General features: G+C 56.8%; 1 long non-coding RNA gene across 2 annotated transcripts; it reads left to right on the top strand.

Moving 5' to 3' along the window:
• Positions 1–586: 586 nt before the first annotated feature.
• Positions 587–3,292, top strand: LOC138848810 (uncharacterized). 2 transcript variants are annotated; one of them, XR_011386913.1, is made up of 4 exons: positions 587–723; positions 1,103–1,228; positions 1,310–1,471; positions 1,751–3,292. It is a non-coding gene; the product is annotated as an uncharacterized lncRNA (long non-coding RNA). The 2 variants fall into 2 exon arrangements; XR_011386914.1 differs by lacking the exon at positions 1,310–1,471.
• The last annotated feature ends 3,782 nt before the right edge of the window (positions 3,293–7,074 follow it).

Here is a 7,074-nt window from a genome sequence, read left to right as displayed (position 1 = left end):
AAGTAGTGATACAGGCAATGGAGGACAGCAAAGCCAGTTACTCAAGGTCATTTCAGGTAGGGTGACTGATCAGGCACAGCTTTTGTCAGCAGGTGACAGTTGTGCCCAGGCCTGGATGAGATGGGACAGCAGGTTCACATAGGTCAGAACGCGGAGGGCCGTGGCTCCAGGGCAAGCAGCTGCAGGAGAGGAAGCACATGGGGTCTCCCAGGGCACTTTTTCTCAACATTTAGCATTCAAACCTATCTTTGTTGAAATCTATCAGCCAGAGGCCCCTAGTGCCACAGGTAGGGAAGCTCACCTGACGTGGAGCATCTGACACACTTCGCTCTCTGGGCCAAGGTTTTCTTATCCCAAATCCTTGGACACCTGCCTTCCCTGAGACCCCAGATCTCTGCCTGAACATTTCCACCAAGACATCAAAGTTAAAATCTGAAAAACAGCCGCTCTGAGAAGTCCAAGCTGGGGGCATTGGGTCGTTGCCAGCTCCTGTTCCAGGCCAGCCTGCTCTGCCCTGCACCTGTTCTGTTTTCCGGATTAACAAGCAGTGTATTTTCAGGTGTGCTTACAGAGGGTGGCCTGGGACCTCCCAGGCAGGAGGGGGTCTGGGTGCTGGGCTGTTTACTTCTGAGGGGAGGGCGGCTGCTCTCTGCAGAGCTGGGAGCCAGTAGCTCACAAGTAAAACCGCTCCCTATCGGATCGCTATCAGGGCCCACGGAGCAGGTGAGTCAGCACGTGTGACTCCAGTCTTTCCTGCGAGGCCTTGGGGCGGCCAGAGGGCAGGGCCCTGACTCAGAAGGTCGGAAAAGTCTGTGGTGGGAAATCGGTGAGACCGTGAAATGGGAGCGCTGGCTGGGCTGTCTGCCTCCAGCAGGCCCACTGTCCGCACGGCGGCCTTGGGGTGGGCCTGGCTCTTCCCCAGAGAGCACTTTTCACCTTGATGGCCAGGCTCCAGTGACCTCCACCAAAATCTACACAGAACAAGAAACACTCTCCTCACCCGCAATGGGAATGTGACAGAGCGTCTTCTCCGGGAGCTCGTCTTTTTTGTCTTTGTGGTTCCAGCAGCTAATTTCCTTCCCTGTGCTCTTCCTCATTCTAGAGGATTCTATCCAAGAGGAAGTCCTCTGAAGAGAAAGTGTATCTTGATCTTTAGAACACTCTGCGTGTTGAGCAACTCCGGCTCAGGACAGCTGCACGCTCTGCGCTTTCCTGTTCTCTCGCTCAGGTAAGCGTGTCCGGCCGGGCGCTGTCTTGCAACTGTGCTTACCTCCGGCCCTGCTGAGCCTGAACCTGGGCCCGTGTACAGGTAGGGAAGAGAAGACGCCGCTACCTGGAAGCCAGTCTGGTCTGCTGCACTGGGATCGGAAGCCACATTGCATACACCTGAGGTCAGATCCGTGGCCACCAGGGCCAGGAATCGTGAGGGATCTCCAAAGTGTTCATGGAGAAGCAGTCCATGGAATGCAGGGTATTTGTTGTGCTTTTTGCACCAAATATAGTTATCTTGGAATTCCATTTTCTACAGACATTGATGCATGATACACTGACCTGTCCTCTCCCCATCGCCCCTGCTCCTGCCCCTGCCCCAGTGAGAGCCTGACCTGCATTTGCCCCAGAGTGATTTCCACTCCTGGGAGTCTGGGGGTTGGGAGGGTGAGTCCGGGGGCATAACTGCTGAGGCATTTCAGGGAGCGGGATGGCTCAGGGCTGCCCTGGTTGATGGCTGTTCATTTCTCTGGCTTTTTAGGGTCATCCTTTTTCACTTGCTGAGATCCTGCTTTGGAGACTTAAATGCAATGGGAGATGTGGTCACCTGACCTTTGGGGAATGTGTCCAGCGAGAACAGTCCTGAAGCCCAGCACAGCTGGTGGTACAGCTCCTGGGGAGAGTGGCCAAGACCCTGTGACCAGCAGCCGCAAGCAAGGGGAGCCACTTACTTGGAGACTCTGGGGCCAGGAGAGGAAACCCGGGGACCTTTTTGCAAGAGGCAGAAGCTGCTAGGCGGCCCTGCTGGCTTGTGCTGGTGAAGCCCCGTTTTCTGGCACCGAGCAATAGGATGGGCAGGTCCGAGGGGAGCTTTCTCCAGCGCCACTCAGGGACGTGGAGCCAAGGACCTCTGGGTCTTTCCCATCTCACGATTCCTTGAAGCAGCACGCTAGGGGAGAGCGGCAGCAGATTTGCTCAAAAGTCCTTCCTTATTTTAAAAAATATGTATGTGTTTATTTGAAAGGTGGAGTGACAGAGTGAATGAGAGAGAGAGAGAGAACCAATCTTGCATCTGTTGGTTCACACCCCAGATAATCATAACAATCATGGGTCAGGCTGAAGCCAGGAGATCTGGAACGCCATCCAGGTCTCCCACATGGGCGGCAGGGGCCCAGACACTTGGGCCATCTTCTGCTGCCTTCCCAGGCACGTGAGTAGGAAGCAGGATAGGAGGCAGAGCAGCCAGGATTAGAACTGGCACTCGGGTACGGGGTGCTGGTATTGCCGGCACTGCTTTAACCCCCTTTACCGCCAATCTTTGCTTACTTGCTTACTTGAAGGAATTCTTGGAGGCGTTCCTATGGTGCCTGCAGGTGGGAAGAGCTCATCTTTCTAGGGCTCTGACAGCACCGCCTGTCTCGCTGCCGCAACTGCAAGGCTCTGCTGCTACAGCAGTGGGCGCTGTCTAGCAGCAGATGCTGAGATGGTGCTTGGGGGGTGGGAGCTTTGTTAGGGCGCGCACCTGTGTAGGTCAGGTGCACAGGCAGGGCTGGGCAGAGGGAGGGGCTCCATGCTGGGGTGCAGCCTGGCCAAACCAGCACCAGGGGCATGTCCAGCTCGTCAGTGTTCATGGATGGGCTGAAGTGACCAGGTGTTCGGGTCCCCCCTCCTCCAGGTCTGGAGCTGGGTATGTGCGGGGTCTTGGCAAGGCTGTTGTCTGCCAGCCCTGTGAGGGGCAGTTGAGTTGGCACACCCCAGAGAGCCCCTCAGTCCACTTGCCAGCCCTGCTGCCATGTATGCAAACAGACCTGGCTCGCTTTGCACAACTCTGGCAGGCAGTCAGGGAAGGGTGCCACAGAGGCCGCTGCACCCAGCGTGGGGGACTGGGTCTCTCCAGAGGTGCTGAGCTGCTGCAGGACCACACAGACATGAGGACGTGCGTGGGCCTGAGGGTGGACTGTGCCATGCGGGGCTCCTCTCTCGGGGTGCGTGGATGCTGGGGCCACCTCAGCCTCTAGCCCAGGGTGGCTGGTGGTTGCCCTTTCTAGGGGTGATGTCCACTTCATTCCAGCGTCTTTTTTTTTTTTTTTTTTTTTTGACAGGCAGAGTGGACAGTGAGAGAGAGAGACAGAGAGCCTCCAATGGCCGCTGCGGCCGGGCACCGCACTGATCTGAAGGCAGGAGCCAGGTACTTCTGGTCTCCCATGGGGTGCAGGGCCCAAGCACCTGGGCCATCCTCCACTGCACTCCCTGGCCACAGCAGAGAGCTGGCCTGGAAGAGGGGCAACCGGGACAGAATCCGGCGCCCCGACCAGGACTAGAACCCGCTGTGCTGGCGCCGCAAGGCAGAGGATTAGCCTAGTGAGCCGTGGCGCCGGCGATTCCAGCGTCTTGCCACAAACCAGGTGTCCTTTAGCTGCAGGTGAGGCCCACGTGTGGCTCAGAGGTTTCGGCAGGTGGTCCCCTTGCGGTACTGTGCCCACCACCCCAGCTCCCCCTGCTTGCTGCACTCCAGTCTTGGTCCCCTTTCAGATTTGCTGGCCCTGGCACAGGCCACACTCATCATGGGATGCGGCCTCTGCTATGTGGCTCTCACCCCCCTGCCCTGCAAACTCGGGTGTGTGACACTGTAGCCCCTCCCAGAGGGCACTCAAGACCTCACCAGCCAGGCGACAGCACTTCCCGCCCAGCCCTGTTCTGGAGGAAGATCAGACAGAGTCCTGAAGGTTCATGGTCCCTTGGTGAACAGAGCTTCCTTTTATTGTCTCCAGCTGTACTGGCTACAACTACTAGAAGGCGCCACCTTTTCCTAGTGGTTCCCGATGTGATGAGCAAATCCTGTTTCTTTCGTTCATTCTGCTCATCATTCTGTCTGCATATCTAAGAGTCTCAGCACATCATAGCCGCGGAAGGCCCTGTGTTGCACACAGGACACTGCATCCACGTGCCCACCCCTGGTTAAGGCAGAGACATCGAAGGCCCTGGTGCTTCCTGCTCTGCAAACTTCTCTGCTGGATCCCGGAAGTAGCTGAGGAGCGCCATACCGAATTCCCGACCAGCATTTCTTTGCTTTCCTTTGCAGTGCACCTCTTGTTCTGTATGCTGTTTGCTTAGGCTAGTTTTGCCTTTTTGTTTCTTTGAAAGGCAGAGAGCCGGGCAGACACAGAGTTCTGTGCACTGGCTCACTCCCTCAAATGCCTGCAACAGCCAGGGCTGCGCCGGGAAGAAACCAGGAACTGCGAATTCTGTCCAGGCCTCCCACATGGTCGCAGGGCCCCAACCACTTGTGCCATTACCAGCTGCTTCCCAGGGTATGGAATCGGGAGAGCAGCCAGGCGCTCTTCACATGGGTGAAGCATCTTAACCGCTGTGCCCAACGCCTGCCCCTTGAGCCAGTTTTAAAATGGACTCTGCTGTTTGATTCTACTTGTCACCTGTTACTGTGTTTTTGGTTTTTTTTTATTCTTTTATTTTTTTTATTTTTTGACAGGCAGAGTGGACAGTGAGAGAGAGAGACAGAGAGAAAGGTCTTCCTTTGAAGTTGGTTCACCCTCCAATGGCCGCCGCGGCCGGCACGCTGCGGCCAGCGCACCGCGCTGATCTGAAGCCAGGAGCCAGGTGCTTCTCCTGGTCTCCCATGCGGGTGCAGGGCCCAAGCACTGGGGCCATCCTCCACTGCACTCCCGGGCCACAGCAGAGAGCTGGCCTGGAAGAGGGGCAACTGGGACAGAATCTGGTGCTCCGACCGGGACTAGAACCTGGTGTGCCTGCGCCGCAGGTGGAGGATTAGCCTAGTGAGCCGCGGTGCCAGCCTACTGTGTTTTTGAGATCCAGCCCTGCTATCAAGAAAAGCAGCCTGGGGTGTTACCTGCGCCCGGCTCCTGCCTTCTGGTCACCTTTCCCGTCACCCTGGGGCTTTGGGCTGGTTTGTCAGCAGGCCCGCTGGAGACTTCCTTTCTTCCTTTGCCTCATCCTCATCATTCTCTCCTTGTCACCTCCTTTGCGTCTTAACGCTCTAACCTCCCACCCTATACATGCACACACCCACGCGTGCACCCGTGCACAGCGGTTCTGGAGACAAAAGCCTTGGAGGTTAATGTTGGTGAGCAAGCATTTTGCTTTGCTGGAATGCGGACCCCAGGACAGGATGAGTTTTTGTTTCCTGCTTTAGGAAAGTGAAGCCTGGTGGTTTCTTACTGCACTGGGCTTGGTGGGCAATGCTTTGCCAAGGTGAGTGAGCACCAGAATTACCCGGGAGTGGGGGTGGAATTGTTAATTAGGCAGAGTTCCAAACCCTATTCTCTAGGGCCTCAGAACCAGAGGACCTGGGCTGGGCTCAGAATTCTGCATTCTAACACACCTTTCTTTCCTCCCCCAGCAATTCTGATGCACACTGTCCCCCTAGGAACCCTTTTGACAGACACTGGCCTCTGGCCCCACCAGAATCATATGCTTGAATCTGCATTAGGGACTGAAGTTATGGCAAGGGCTGTCTCTGCAGAGAGAGGGGTCAGACAGGCTCCAGGCCTGGCGTCCAAAAGCTTGCCCCCACTGTTTGCACACACAGTCGGAAGAAGGAGCTGATGCATGCGGCAGGCACAAGAAGAAATGACTCGGCAGCAGCCTGGGACCAGCAGCCTCCAAGGCTGGGTCGGAAGCAGGGGAGCAGCAGCAGCTCTGGCTGGGGCCCCACTCCTGTGCTTCACAGGGAGAGGAATCCACACTGGGCACCTGTGGGACAGCGGTCTTGGCCAGGGGCTACAGTGGAGTCGTCAGACAGTTGTTGGGAAGAAGCCATGTGGGTCACTGAGACGTGTTGGCAGGACCACCCCAGCTCGGCTTCTGATGAAATGAAAGCAAACACTTGGAGCCAAGGGCGGTAGCAAGGTTCTGGGAGGTGCGGGGTGATCCCAGGACACCCTTGTCGGTGATTGATGGAGTTGGGGGCGTTGCACTCGAGTGGCTGCACCTCGCTGCTGGCACTACCAGTTCATCCACAGTAAGCCTGCCCTCCAAGTCCCGGATCTTGAAGCTGGACCTGTAGTGATACACTGCCAGTAGTGGCCAGGGCTAAAGCACACTAGGGGATGTCCCCACTGTCTAGAGTTAAAGGTATTCGAGGGGCCGGCACTGTGGTGTAGTGGGTATAGCTGCTGCTTGCAGTGCCGGCATCCCATATGGGCACTGGTTTGAGACCCAGCTGCTCCACTTCCAATCCAGCTCTCTGCTGTGGCCTGGGAGGGCAGTGGAAGATGGCCCAGATGCTTGGGCGCTTGCACCTGTGTGGGAGACCTGGCGGAAACCCCTGGCTCCTGGCTTTGGGTTGGTGCAGCTCCGGCCATTGTGACCATTTGGGGAGTGAACCACAGATGGAAAACCTCTTGCTCTCTGTCTCTGCCTCTCTGAACTCTGCCTTTCAAATAAATAAATAAATAAATTTTAAAGTGTTTTACTCATGGAGATCCCATGGCAAGGCTTGGCCACCCTTGCCCCCAGGAGCACAGAGGGACCGATGGGGAGAGACGGTCACAGCGTTCAGAGGGCCTGCGTGGCTTCTGTAGTTAGTCTTCAGCTGGCAGTTAGCAGCCAGCTCACCCCACACGGGGCACGATGACAGGCTCGCTGCTGCCGGGTGGGAAGTGAACACAGGATGCCCGCTGCAGCGGCTCTCATCCTCGACACTGTGTTTGCGCTCACCCAGGGTGTTCTGTGACTTGATGGTCTTATTTCGGACGCCAGAGACAGCCTGGCCACTGTCAGAAAGGACCACAGTCGGCACATCCCTCATGGGGGTGCCCGCAGTGAGCACCCAGGCACAGGGTTCCACCGCAGGAGGCTGAGAGGGTGCATTGGCCAGCACCACAG

This window comes from Oryctolagus cuniculus, chromosome 2 (assembly GCF_964237555.1).
Source record: "Oryctolagus cuniculus chromosome 2, mOryCun1.1, whole genome shotgun sequence".
In the NCBI taxonomy this organism is placed as follows: domain Eukaryota; kingdom Metazoa; phylum Chordata; class Mammalia; order Lagomorpha; family Leporidae; genus Oryctolagus; species Oryctolagus cuniculus.
This window is presented reverse-complemented; position numbering and strand designations above follow the sequence as displayed.